Source organism: Gossypium hirsutum, chromosome D02 (assembly GCF_007990345.1).
Source record: "Gossypium hirsutum isolate 1008001.06 chromosome D02, Gossypium_hirsutum_v2.1, whole genome shotgun sequence".
NCBI lineage: Eukaryota > Viridiplantae > Streptophyta > Magnoliopsida > Malvales > Malvaceae > Gossypium > Gossypium hirsutum.
In genome coordinates, this window is record NC_053438.1 from 26,219,001 (window position 1) to 26,234,234 (window position 15,234).

Genomic DNA, 15,234 nt, shown 5'->3' on the forward strand with positions numbered 1-15,234 from the left:
ATTAACACATTTGCTTATTAAAATTTGTTTAATTGGTGGAACTGACATAGATATACAGTCAAGAGATAAATGGATTTTGGTAGGTGAGTATGTTCATAACTTAGCAAATTTCCTAGTTGTTGTGAATTAAATTCGTAACAAACACGAACATGGTTATGATAATGTTAAGTTAAAGAATGCAATTGATCTAGCACATTTATGTCATATTGATTAAAACTTGTTTTGAAATCGTGTATTGGAAATTGTTATTTTTATTTTATTTTATTTAGTTTGATTCTTAATCTTAATTAAAACCTTTTTCGAATCATCAAATTTTCACCACCAACTTGTTAAATTATTTATTTCATAAATATTTCTTTGCATAGTCCCTATGGGTATGATAACTTGACATTTACTTGTCACTTTATAACTTGTTGTGATTGTGTACACTTGCACATTTTCATCTTTCTAGTAACAGATAAGATTCTCGATGATATGGAGTGTACCCCTACACAAAAGCTTAAGGGTACTGTGTCATTACTGCATGATGAGGCCTACCACTAGTGGCAAGCTATTGTGAGAGGAATCCAAGCTGATCGCTTAACGTGGGATTACTATCTGTAGGTATTCTAGGAGAAATATGTGGGAGTAAGATATGTTAAGGTCAGGAGGCTTAAGTTCATTAAACTGAGGCAAGGTAATATGTTCGTGGCTAAGTACGAGGCAGAGTTCTTTAGGCTCAGTCGCTATGCTCCTGGAATGGTAGCTGATGAGCGAGATAAGTGTGCCCGATTTGAATTTGGGCTTAGATCTAATTTGATGATGCAAGTGGCTACACTATAAAAGAGGCTCTTCGAAGCTTTGGTAGAGAAGACCAAGATCTATGAGGAGGTTAGGTGCATTGAGCGTAAACAAAAGGACCAAGTGAGAGCTCCAGGTAAGAGAGATTCTGGTCCTAGTAGATAGGCTCAGAGTTAAGTGAAGCATGCCAGAGATGATCGACCCTACCATAACTTTGTCGTAGTAGGGGATAGGATCCAGAATTGTGCCAACTATGCCAAGAGACATCCGGGTGAGTGTTGTAGAAGCATAGGTGCATGCCTAAAATGTTGGTCACTAGACCATAAGATTTGAGAATGTCCTCAGCTGAATGAGCGGATGCAAGCACAGGGTTAGAATTGTGTACGAAATCATTGGACTGGTCAGTAGCCACAGCGAGCTCAAGGACAGGATATAGGAAGTAATGCGGGTCTGAGACAGTGAGCACCGAGTCAGGGTGCTAATCAAGTTGATGCGAGGCAACCAGCACTTGTGTATGTGGCCAGACACCGACAGGATCGTGATGTTACCGATGTAATAGCAAGTACCTTTACTATTAATGACATTTCTTATTTTGCATTAATAGATAATGGTTTCACCAATTCGTATGTATCCTTTATAATGGTTGAGAAACTTGGTATTCGAGTAGGGGAAACAGTTAGTGATGTGACAGTACTTAGTCCCTTAGAACAACCTATACAAGTGAAAAAAATCTATAAGCGTAGGCCATTGGAATTGTAAGGAGAGGTGTTCCGTGCCGACCCTAAGGAACTACACTTTGGAAAATTAGATCTCATATTGGGAATGGATTGGTTGAGTGAACATCGAGTCATCTTAGACTGCGATACTAAACGAGTTACTTTGAAGACTACTTCTGGAATGAGATTATTGTGGTTGGTGAGCGTTGGAATTATCTTACTAATGTGATTTCCACCTCGGTAGCGGAGAATTTAGTTCGTAAAGGGTGTGATGCTTATGTTTCATACATCATAGACACGAGTGTGGATCGTACAACATTGTAGAATATTTATATGATGAAGGATTTTTCTGACATCTTTCCTGAGGAGCTGTCTGGTCTACCCCCTAAATGCAAGGTCGAGTTTGGAATTGAGTTGATGCCTAGAACAGCACAAATGTCCATTGCACCTTATTGCATGGCACCTAAAGAACTCAAGGACCTTAAAGCTCAAATACAAGAATTGATGGATCTTGGCTTCATAAGGCCAAGTGTGTGGCCATGGGGATCAATGAGGCTGTGCATCGATTACCGTCAGCTGAATAATTTGGTCATGAAGAATAAATATCAATTACCAAGGATCAATGAATTATTCGACCAATTTTGTGGTTCTACGGTCTTCTCTGAGATTGATCTGAGGTTACGGTATTATCAGGACTCGGTATGGGCACTACAAGTTCTTAGTGATGCCCTTAGGTCTTATGAATGCTCCTATCTCATTCATGTACTTAATTAATAGGGTCTTTCAACCTTATCTTGACCGATTCATTGTAGTCTTCATTGACAATATCTTAACCTACTCCATGTCTGAGTTGGAACATGAGGAGCACTTACGGTTGGTCCTTCAAACCTTACGTGAGAAAAAGTTGTATGGGAAGCTTAGTAAGTGCGAGTTTTGGCTCCAAGAGGTGATGTTTTTGGGACAAGTAGTATATACTAAGGGTATTCGCGCGGATCCAAAGAAACTTGGGGCTATCTTAGATTGGAAGCAGCCTAAGAATATTAATGAGTCTTAAAGTTTTCTTAGATTTGTTGGCTACTATAGGAGGTTTGTGGAAGAATTTTTGCTGATTGCAGTTCGAATGACTAAATTGTTGAGAAACAGTATACTTTTTAAGTGGACAGATTAGTAGCAAGCTAGTTTTAAGAAACTTAGGGCAGTTTTGACTCAAGCACTAGTGTTGATTCAACCTGAGTCTAAGAAAGGTTACATGGTCTATAGTGATGCAATACATTGTGATCTTGGATGCGTACAGATGCAAGATGAAAAGGTTGTAGCATATGCTTCGAGGCAACTCAGGCCACATGAGTGCAACAACCCGACGCATGATTTCGAATTGGTTATTGTGGTATTCGCTCTTAAGATTTGGAGGCACTATATTTATGGGGGAAAATGTGTCATCTATACAGATCATCTGAGTCTTAAGTATCTTTACGCCCAAAAGGAGTTGAACTTAAGATAGAGGCATTGGATTGAGCTTATGAAACATTATGATTTTACCATCGCGTATCATCAGGGTAAGGCTAATATTGTGGCAAATGCGTTGAGTAGGAATTCCATGTTAGAGTTGATAGCAATGTTCACTAGGTTGAGTTTTTCTGATAATGGTGGTTTTCTTACGGAGTTACAAGTGTGACCAACTTTGATTAAGGAGATTAGGCTGAAGTAGATTTTGGATTTGTCATTAGAACCCGATGTGAAGCTTGTTAAGGAGGGTAACACTTCAGATTTTGCTTATAATTCTAAAGGAATCTTTTGTTATCGTGGAAGATTCTGTATGCCTTCTGATTTTGAGTTGAGGCAATCTTTACTTTGGGAAGTGCATAGTAGTACCTATGCTATGCATCTTGGAGGTAGTAAGATGTATAAAGATCTTCGTGAGAAGTATTGGTGGTCGGGATTGAAACGTGAAGTGACAGACTTTGTGACTAGATGCTTGACGTGCCAACAAGTCAAGGCTAAACACCAATTTCCTTCAGGCTTTCTCCAGCCTATTCAAGTTCCTTAGTGGAAGTGGGCACATATCACCATGGATTTTGTCAATGGAGTACCATTGACGTTGTCCAAGAAAGATTCTATTTGGGTGATTGTGGATCAATTCACAAAATCCATCCATTTCTTACCTTTGCGCACCGATTATTCATTGTACAAGTTGGCGAGATTGTACATCGCTGAGATTGTGAGACTTCATGGGTACCAGTGTCTATCATATTAGATAGAGATCCTCGATTTATATCACGATTTTGGAAAAATTTGCATGAAGCACTCGACAAAAGATTGAATTTCAGTACTGCTTATCATCCACAGTGTGATGGACAATCTGAGAGGGTTATTCAAATTCTTGAGGATATTGTGAGGTTATGTAATTAAATTTTGAGGTAATTGGGAAGAGCATTTACTACTTGCAGAAGTTGTATATAACAATAGTTTTCAGTCAAGCATTTAGATTACTCTGTATGAGGCACTATATGGGTGCAAGTGTAGGACACATTTGTGTTGGACAGATTTGGAAGAAAAGAAAGTGTTGAAACTGGATTTAGTTCAAGAGATTATTTGGGATCGATTGAAAGCTGCATCAGATCGATTGAAGTCCTTCTCTGAATTGAAGAGAAATGGCATTGAGTCTAATATGAGTAATAAAGTCTTCTTTAAGGTTTCACCTTAGAAGTTGAGTCCAAGATTCATTGGACCTTACCGCATCATTAAGGGGATTGGACTAGTGGCTTATCAGTTGGAGTTACCTCCAGAGTTGGATCGTATTCAAAATGTGTTTTATGTGTCCATGTTATGACGTTATCGATCCGACCCTTCTCATGTGATTCCAGTAGAGGATATTGAAGTCCGTTTTGATTTGATATTTGAGGAGGAATCAGTACAGATCATTGATCATGATGTTAAAGTTTTAAGAAGGAAGCAAGTTCAACTTGTAAAAGTGTTGTGGAGAAATCATGATTCGAGTGAGGAAACATGGAAACCTGAAAATGTGCTGTAGCGACAATATCCTCACCTATTTTCCATTACATAATTTCGAGGATGAAATTTCTTTTAAGGAGGGTAGATTTTTCATATCCCATTTTCTTAATTAATTTAATTTAGTAAAGAAGGTGAATCTGCTAGCTCTAATGTTTTAAAATTATTAGTGCATTATTGAAAACAACGAAGTGTTGTGGCTTAGTGGTAGGAAGCTCTTTAGTTATCTTTGAGGTCTCTAGTTTGAACCCCTTTGTGCACTTTTTTAATTTAATACTTGCACATTTTTAACATGTGCTAGCTAGCCTTGTTGTCCACCTATGTTACCATATAGGGAGGATTCCTTTCCTCCACTAGCAAGTCAAACTTGCCTTTTTAAAATGAAACACATCCCACTTATCTCTCATTGTTTCACTCCTTTTCCAAAAGCTCTTCCCTTGCCATAAGCTTGTGGTCTATTGAACCTAGTCATGGTTAACCAAGCTACACAACCCCTTGTGTCGTCTATCACCACTATTTGCACCTTAGTCTCCATTTTTTTTTTCATTTTCTTCCTCTCTTTTTTATCTCTTTTTGGCCACCACAACCACCACTCTTTTTCTTTCCACCACCATGAGCTTATTTGAACCACCACCTCACCATCGTCCACAACCAACATTCCCTCACTTTTCCTTTCAGTTTCCCCTTCCCTCTTCCACCGTACACTGCCGTGTCCACTACTGCAACCACCGCAGGTCATCTTCTCCTCCACCAATTTTTTTCTTCTCTCTTTTTCCCTTCTCTTTCAATTAAAAGAGACTGAACCCTCCTCCCTACTAATATTTTGCACCACCACCGCTAGTGACCAATTTCTTCCTTTTTATTTTCTCTTTCTTTTGTAGATTACCCTAGTGACTAAAACACCTATTTTATTTTATTATTTTAGATTATTCAACCATCGATTTTACTCCATTTTCATTCCTTCGATCATCTTGTAACAAAACAAGTGTAAGAGAAGTTTGGGATTGGAAATCCTTCGTCTTAAGATTTTGTGACACGGGCGAATGGTTTAGGGCCTAAATAATGAGTATTTTATTTTTATTATTTCAAAAATCATTAGTACGAATCCGAGCATTCGAATTGAGGGTAAGTGTTGGTGAGATTTTCACATTAGATCACATATTAAAAGCTAAGTTATTCGAATAGATTATGAATAAAATGGGTTAATCGTGCGTTTAGATTTGTGATCAAGGCTAGACCCAAACGAAACTTCTACAAGGGAGCAAACGGTTTAGATCTACATTAAGGTGTGGGATTTAACTCTCATTTTAAGTGAAGTGTAATATTACTATTTAATTAAAATTTTATTTAATAAATTAATTTTGAGTACTTTAAGTACTTGTGCGGATTTGAAAAACTCAATTGAAGAGGAAACCAAGTAAGTGGCTTAAACTATTAAGTGTTGTGAAAATCCATGTTTTACGATATGTGATGTATGTAATGTTAATCTCAACTCAATGATATGTGATTTATGGCTAGATTGATATGTGATGATCTAAACATGTGATATATGTGTATGTGTATATTAAGATCCATGTTTTAAAATAAGTATGTATATTAAAGCATGCTAAAGTGAAAACTATGTGATATGTGAAAATGTGAGAATAATACATGCATATGTGTCAAAACTGAGAAATATGAGTTATGAGCATGAATATGTGAAAAATGTGAAAAGTGAAACATATGTGTTTAAATGGTCATATCACATGCATGGGATGGGACTGTGAAAGGAGGAAGCTATGTGGCAGTTTAACTGCAATTATGTGGTCGTTATTGGTAATTATGTGGTTGTTTATCCACGATGTACTATGTGACCATTTATTGGTATCTATGTGGTGACTTGTCCACAAATTGGTGTACTATTGGATGGACGAGTTTTGGGGAACACGATATTGGTGTGCAGCGGAGCTTGGTAGGAAATCCTATATTCGTGCGTTGTTCATAAGCATGCTAGTTTGATTAAATAAATGATGCAGTATGTGAATTCTGTGAAAAATTCCTTGTGGTATTTTGATGTGTTATGTTTTAAAATAAGCGTTTGTTTTGATCTCACATCGAGTCTTTTAATGCTCACCAATGGTATTTGTGTGTCTCAAGTAATCCTCGTACTTAAAGCTCAGATTTGGAACTTTGGAGGGGCTCTCAATATAATATGTTTTCATGATTATAAATTTTGGATATGGTTTGGTGTTTTTGGACTTTTGTAAACTTCTTTTGGACTTTTACTATGGACTCTGAATTGGGGTGTTTAAATGGTTTTAGGACTTTAATTTTTATATTATGAACTGTAGTATGGGACATTATTTTGATATACTAAGGTATTATGCATGAATTGCTTTTACGAGATTTCTAAATGATCAATTTAATGTTTTAGTGATTACTAGCCGCTGTAAATATGAATTTTAAGAAAAAAAACCTAACTTACATTTCAAATTATTTTTTAAATATAAAGGAACACATGACTCTATAACAAAAAGTACAAGATGCTTTACAAAATCAAATGTCTTCTAAGACATGTGAATTCTCTTTTAAAATCATCCTGGCCATCTTCACGACCTATGTAATCGCTCAGATTGGGCCATAGCATCTAGACCTAGTTTTAGGGGTTACATAGCATAAATAAATAACATCCGAGTATGTCATGAGCATGATGCAATGCAAAAAGGTTCCTACCCGAACCATCCACTACACATCACATGTCCCCTCGAACCCGTCTGCTAAACTCCAACGAATGTGTGCAAATCTTAATGTGATAAAACCACCGAATAATCATAAATGTAGAAAACCTGCTGAAAAATGAATAATGCAATAAAATCACCAATTTCCTCAGTACTCCAAGTGCAATGCACTAACTACAAATTAATGTGGACTTATTATGCCACCGATACTCCGCGAAACTCCTCTGTCAACCCTAATAATAACCCACCCCAATGCACATGCAAATGTCATATAATCTCATACATAGTCATAATTCAATACTTTCACAATTTATTGGCATGTTCTACATGCCCTCGAATTGTCAAATATATTCAGTGAAAAGAATCATTGATCTAACTTTCAATTTGCCGTCAAGGTGGTATCATTTAAAAAATCACAATTTCATGTACATTTACAAGTTTTTTTGTGTGCATGTATAGCAATCTTTCAAACATTTCATAGCAAATCACTTGTATGAATATATCATGCATAAGCATTATTTACATTAAAAAACATGCTATGCATACAACCAATCATACATCAAATTAACCAAACATTAATGACAATGTCAATCATTTAATGTTTCAGTCAAACTAGCAACATTGCTACAATGCCAAATAGTTAAGGCTCGAAACGTACCTAATTCGGCCACTCACAAATAATTACTTAGCTAATTAACCAAGCTCGATCAGCAAGCTAAATTATCTTTACATAATTAAAATCATTATAACATTCAAGTTTTTGAGTTAAAACCTACACCTTTAAGCTTTTTCGCCACATACTTGTAAATCTTGTAGTTTCATTAATAAGATTTAAAATTAACCTAAATTAAAAATTAGTATTAAAATAAATAAATATGCCTCTTAAGAGGCCCCCAAACACCGATATATGAGGTCAATCAAACTTTTACAATTATAAAATTTTTTGAATCCAAACTAGTAAATTTTCTTACACTAATTTGATGTGAATTGAACGTGCGAACGCCTTTTGGCCTCACTGTTGATTTGGGCTGTTTAATTTGAAACCTAACACATTTAAATATTGTAAAATTAGTAGCTAATATCTGATTAAAATCTTCTATTTTGATCAATTAACAATCTATCCCCAATATCTAAACTGAAAGTATAAACTAGTTTACAATCAACCATACTTACGTTTCTCGAATTGTCAGATTTGAGTTGTCTGTCGATCAAGATTTATTTTTTCCTAATTCTAAATGATTAAAGGCTGATTAGGAAGGGTTCAAGAACCCAAGATATTTCTGGAAATAAATGGAAGAAAATAAAGAAACAACAACCCCCTTTTTTGAGCCCTTAGGTGCGCACCACCACCAACGGTGGCCAAATTGGGACTGATTTAAAAGAACTTTTAAAAACACTTGGAAGGCTGGAAAAACACCCTTTAAAACTTTAAAAATCACCCAAATTCTAGTCTAGACATTTGGTTTTGAACTCACAAGTTTCATCAAGAAATTGAGAAAAAAGGTGAACTTACACAAACTAGGTGACAGGGGCGGCAATGACACTTCTTAGCAACAATGGGGATCAATCTTGGAGATAAAGAATTTCAAATTTGGGACTGGAAAATTAAGGGAAAAATTGAAGTAGGATGGAGGGGATATGGTGCAAGATCTTGTGGAAAAAAGAAAAGAAAAAGATGGTAGATCAAGAAGCCATGGGTGGCGGCAACAATGAAGAAAGGAAAAAAAAATTGAAAGAGAAAGGGAGAGGAGAATGAGAGGGATGGCTAGGGTGGGAAGAATGAGACTAAAGCTTGATTATTTTGTCTAAAAATAATATTTATACCTAGGTCTTAAAGGGTATGGATGGCACACACATAAAAGAATATGGATTTTGTAAAATTTAATTATTTTGCAAGGGAAAAGATTCAAACTTGGGACCTTAATTTAATTTTCATGCTTTCTCATATTTCTTTTAACCACTAGGTTATTTTCTCATGCTTGAAATAATTTTGCAAAATTTATTTTAAAAACAAAGTGTGTCACATACTAGGGTTTGATGCAAAATTTGCAAAATAATAAAAATGATGCGAGGGAAGGGATTTGAACTTGGGTTTCAATGAACGTTTCACTAACACTTATCCAACAAACCAATACCTCATTTATTTCCTTGACAGACATAGGTAATCTCAAAAATTAGGGCATGAACTCTCACTCTCGATTAACAAACCCGATTCTACTAACCCCTAATTTTTAGGATGTTACAAACTTATTCAAAAACATAAGTATGAATTCAGTTTAGGTTTATTGTTATTAATATCACAAACTAAGTCGATTTTCATAATTTTAATTTTCTGCTATGCAAGAAAACCGTTTTCAAACTGGGATTTTTCCAACAATTGATACCAGAGCTAGGTTTGTATTATGTTTATGGTGTAAACTGAGACCGAATATGTCTCTTCATATTGTTTGATTAATATTTGATAAGATGTGTTATTCTTGTAATTATTCGCATGTTTAGGGGAATGTATGTGAATTAATGTAATTATACATATTATATAATTATTATTTTTTGCCAAGGTTGTGGTTCTTAGGAAATAGACTGTGGACTATCATCTCCATGTAAGATTATTTTTATTTATAGAATTCTTATGAGCCAAAAACGGACATAGTGTTAGGACCGCTAGTACACCCTGTGGCACAGCGAAAAAATTATTTCGTTGATCCACAGCTAAGAATTCATGTACGAGGAATGAATCGGGTTTAAATGGGGTTGAAAATATACCTTCTTTACTAAAAGCGTTGAAAGGGTGTTGCTTATTCGATGTCAATTCCAAGCCACAATGAAAACGTCCCGACCTCTACATAGTGGACCCTATAAACAATGAGCAACCACTTTCTCTTGAACTTTTCAGAGAGAATTAAAAATGGTTGCTAGACCTTTTAAATTATTAAGTTGGTAACATTAACACACTAAGGGATTATCATCCTTTTATCCTCTTTGATATCACATATTATAAAGGAAAACCATGACTATTCTTTTATTAATTAAGAAGGCAATGGAATGTTAGAAAAAGGAATTATATTCTTTCCAAAAGAATATAGGATTATTCCCTTATTAATAGAGAAGACAAATGGAAAATTAGATAAATGAATTATATTCTTTTCAAAAATAATATATGATTATTCCCTTATTAATAGAGAAGGCAAATGGAAAGTTAGAAAAAAAGAATTATATTCTTTCCAAAAGAATATTAAATTTCATGTTTTTTTATATTAATTAACTTCGATCAAAATATAAAGGACATGAAAATTAATATTCTTTTGGAAAGAATATAATTCATTTTTCTAACTTTCCATTTGTCTTCACTGTTAATAATAGAATAATCCTATATTCTTTTGGAAATAATATAATTCATTTTTCTCACTTTTAATTTGCCTTCTCTATTAATAAGGGAATACTTATGGTTTTCCTTTTTAATATGTGATATCAAAGAGAATAAAAGGATGATAATCCCTTAGGGTACGTTTGGTTCGCTGTATTGGATTAGAGGTGTATTGGATTAGAGTTGTATTGGATTAGAGGTGTATTGGATTAGAGATGTAATAGCAAATCAACTGTTTGGTTGAATGTAATGGAATAGAGGCGTAATAGTAATCTTGTGTTTGGTTGAATGGAATAGAGGTGTAATAGCATAATGGAAAAAACTAAAATGACTAGAATACCCTTACCATAAATTTGTTTTGGTAAATGATTATTGTTATTGTTATTTAAATTTTAATAAGATTATTAATATCAATAATAAATAATTTAATCATATTTAAACATAATTATTATTAAATATATTATAATTAAAATATATAATTTAATAAAATTCTTAATAATCAATATTCTTATATGAATTTACTCAAATCATAATATATGATACTATAAAATATAAATTAACATAATTATTATTAAATATATTATAATTAAAATATATAATTTAATAAAATTTTTAATAATTAATATTCTTATATGAATTTACTCAAATCATAATATATGATACTATAAAAGATAATTTGAAATAATTAATATTAAATATATTTTAATTAAAATATATGATTTAATAAAATTTAAAATAATTATAACTAATAAATTATCTTATATGAATTTGTATAATTTAAAATAATTATTATCTTAGTCAAAATATGACTAATTTTCCGAAGCATGGGAAGAGGATTTATCTAGTAATTTTAAAATTTATCTCAAAAATGCTTAAATTAATAAATTGCAAAAAGAAAGAAAAAACGAGAGGTATTTGGGTCAGACTCAAGTTATTTCCAAAATGTGTTCGGATGCTTAAATTAATGAATGAAAGATCACATAAGCGATAAAGTGGCAAAACATTTGCATATTATACAGCTTTAAAGAAACTCAGAATACACAACAAATGATGTTTGCATTCTAAAATATGGTAAAAAATATATTGCTTTAACAATAATACAAGAAAACAGATCCCAATACCATGCCCCATGGTTCTAAATTTACCCACTCTTACTTCGACCAAGCGACCGTTTCGATTTCAGCTTGTGCACTCATATATAATTCGAGTCTCTTCGCAAGAGCGGATCGGCGTTCCATGATTGCTGGATCCTCATTCAGTAATGCCGATAATCGTTTTTGCTACAAAAGAAATTTCCCAGAAATCATTCACTGATCATCTGTTTCACCAAAATAAGTAACAGACGGTAAGTTGACTCTTATAAACCTTGAAGAATACTAAACTCAATGTCAAAAGATAGAAAAATAGCAGGCAAATTTTATTTGGTACATGAACAATATAAGCAAAGATGGGAATGTACCGGAGTCAGAATGGAATGAGTCTGAAAAATGTAACAAATGAAATCAATCCAGTTTGAAGCATCAGTCTATGACCAACATGATCCCTAGTAAACCGAGACCTTAATAGCAGTTAAAAATTATCAACATTTTTTATGTAAGACAACTAAATAGTAGAGGATAGCAAGAATCTTGATACTTGAAAGAAAAAAAATGTTTTTTAAGAATCACAACTGAACTGATGCTGAAAGAAAAAGAAAACCAGATGATCTTGGCATGCCAAATTGAATATGACAGATATAGCATTTTTTCTAAAATTTACTTTCATACCGCATCAACAACAGCCTCAGCTGGACCTCTGATAGTAACTAAAGTAGATTCAATCAAACGACGGTATCCTTGTTCAGGAGCTACTAAATGTGGTTGATAGCCATCAGCTTCAGTAATGAGCTTCCTAATATTCTCCATTGATAGTTGCCTGTCAAATTGCAACCTTTTCAAAGCAGCAGGAAGTTGGTTGTCGAAAACATTGTAAACCTTATCACCACCAGTACGCCTGTGAACAACATTGAAAGTCAAGACAAAATCTCTAACAAAATTAGCAAAATTGAATGATGTTAAAGACAGGTGTATTAAGGAAGGTAAAACAAACAAGACGTGATACATACACCCCATCCAAATGTTATCTGAAATTTTGATAAAAAAGACGGCAAATCTCCATAATTGTGTACAACTTCCCCTATATAAGCATCTCAACCATCAGTAATTCCTAAAGAGCTTATAACTAATAATCAACTGCAAGTGGAATAGCCAAAGAATTCCAAACTCCACACACAAGAGCACACTTACACCCGCATCAGCTGCAATAGGCTTTCCAAGGCGACTCAATTTGGTTTCAAGTTCAACAATTGTTTTATTAATAAGGGACTGAATGCCAGGGATTCTAGACTTGATAACAGTTTCCAAATGCTGAGACATTAACCAGTATGACAAAGTTAATACAGCTTAAGAAAAGATAGCAGTAAACCCAGTATCATCTTGTCCTTTACAAGAAAGTATAGGATAAAAAGTTCAATCTAATGATCAATAAATAGAATTCTACTTCTTTGAGAGAAAATGTTTAGAAATTAGCTAAAATTGCATAAGAACGGTAAGTATATGTGAAGGACGCATATGAAAAAAACGATAAAATAGAGTATTACATGCTATACCAAGCGGAAAGATTATAAAACAATGCTGAATAAGAAAGTTAGAACAATATACCAATGGGTATAATCGCTGCATCAGAGCCACCACAAAGCATCATATCCTACAATTTTGACACAAATACCGTTGATATAGTGCAATCAATCATACATGATATATTGGATGTTTTTCTTTGCTAGACCTACAGCTTTGCCTCTAATGATATGGTTTGCTGCGTTTAATATGCAAAAGTTGCTTGTAGCACATGCAGTGGAGATTGAATAATTAGGACCCATCCATCCCTGAAGAAATCATCAGTTTAAAGCTCAAACTCGAAATTTTAACATCTATCAAGGTCTATCTTAACATTGCAGAATCTAAATTTAAGCTAACCAAATCCATTGCAAGCATTGCAGAACCCATATTTGTTGTAGCAAATGGTACGCAAAAAGGATTCATCTTCCTGTATGAGATCCTCAAAGCTTCAATCGCATCGTTGAAAACCTGTTCATTCCACAACAAGCAATGTATATGAATCGATGGATATAGAAAGAAAACTATATACCATGACACTTTCCTTTTTCTAGAAAAAGATTTTACCTTCATGCCACCCATTGCTGAACCAATCAAAACTCCGCATTTCGTTTTATCTAACTCCTCCATTACATCTTCATTTACTCCCCCATCTTGCAAAGCTTTCTTTCCGGCAGTAAGAGAATAAAGCATGAATTTGTCCATCCTCTTGGAAAGTTTTGGTGCGACCTATCCATCAGTTGAGAAAGATTTGATCTCTCCAGCAATCCTCTGGAGAGAAAACAGGAGCAGTAAGAACGAGCAGCAGTACAAACAAGAGCAAAACAAGAGATACCAACCAAAGACAACTTACTGTCGGAAACTGAGCGCAGTCAAAAGTCTCGATTTCACTTATACCACTAACACCCTCGAGCAGGTTGTTATAGAAAACATCAGGCTCATGTCCAAGCGGAGTTACTACTCCCATCCCGGTCACAACCACTCGTCTTTGCACTAATAAGGCAGTAACCTTTACCTTTCGAGAAAGCAATCGGTCGAAAGAGTGTCGAAACCCACTACTTGAGAGCAATCGAAAGAGTGTTGACTGGTTGAGAAGGCCAATCGAAAGAGTGACAGAGAAGTTGTAAAGAAAAAGAAAAGAAGGGAGAAGGTAGAAGGAAATCAGTCGAAACTTGAGCAAATGGGCAGAAGGTAGAAGGAAGGAAGACAATGGGGAAGGCAATCGGGAGGATAAAACAGAGAGCAAATCGGCCGAAAAAGAAAAGAAATGAAACGGGGGGGAGCAAGCTTGAAGGAACGGAAGAGGAACACAGGGGATCAGGAGAGGGTAAAACAGGGAGGGTTTGCTGAAGCCGTTCCTAATCTGGGCAAAATAGGGGGAATAGAAATTTGTGATTTTCACCGATTAGGAAAGGAACCGATTACACCTGTATTACCAATACTTTAAACCAAACACGGGATAGAGAGGGATTAGGTGGGGTCCACCGATTAGGGGTGTATTGGCTTAGCCAATACACCAAACCAAACATGTTCTTAGTGTGTTAGGGTTACAAACTTAAAATTATAAAAGGTCTAGAAACCATTTTTAATTCTTTTTGAAAAGTTCAAGAGAAAATGGTTGTTCGTTTTTTACAGGGACCACTACATAGAGGAAGGGACGTTTTTATTCTGGCTTGGAATCGGCATCGAATCAATAGCATCCTTTCAAAATTTTAATAAAGAAGGTATATTTTTAACCCAATTTGTTCCTCGTACATGAATCCTTGGTCGTGGATCACCTAAACAATTTTTTCGCTTACCACAAGGCGCATCGGCGGTCCCAACAGTGGTATCAGAGCCACTTCTTTGATATGAATTCAAGATTAAATTTATTAGTTGATGCGATTCTATGATATGCATGTTGTATACAATGTTTGATATGCACGATATTTGGAAATGCATGGTTATTGTAACACCCCAAACCCGGCCTAGGAGTTATGGCTGAATCTAGCGGT

General features: G+C 34.7%; 1 long non-coding RNA gene and 1 pseudogene across 1 annotated transcript; both read right to left on the reverse strand.

Annotated features, from left to right (window-relative positions):
• Positions 1-12,357: 12,357 nt before the first annotated feature.
• Positions 12,358-12,997, reverse strand: LOC107908383 (uncharacterized). The gene is made up of 3 exons (XR_001687004.2): positions 12,872-12,997; positions 12,691-12,761; positions 12,358-12,578 (listed from the first exon to the last, which is right to left on the reverse strand). It is a non-coding gene; the product is annotated as an uncharacterized lncRNA (long non-coding RNA).
• A 274-nt stretch (positions 12,998-13,271) lies between these two features.
• Positions 13,272-15,051, reverse strand: LOC107908073 (3-oxoacyl-[acyl-carrier-protein] synthase II, chloroplastic-like; annotated as a pseudogene).
• Positions 15,052-15,234: the final 183 nt, after the last annotated feature.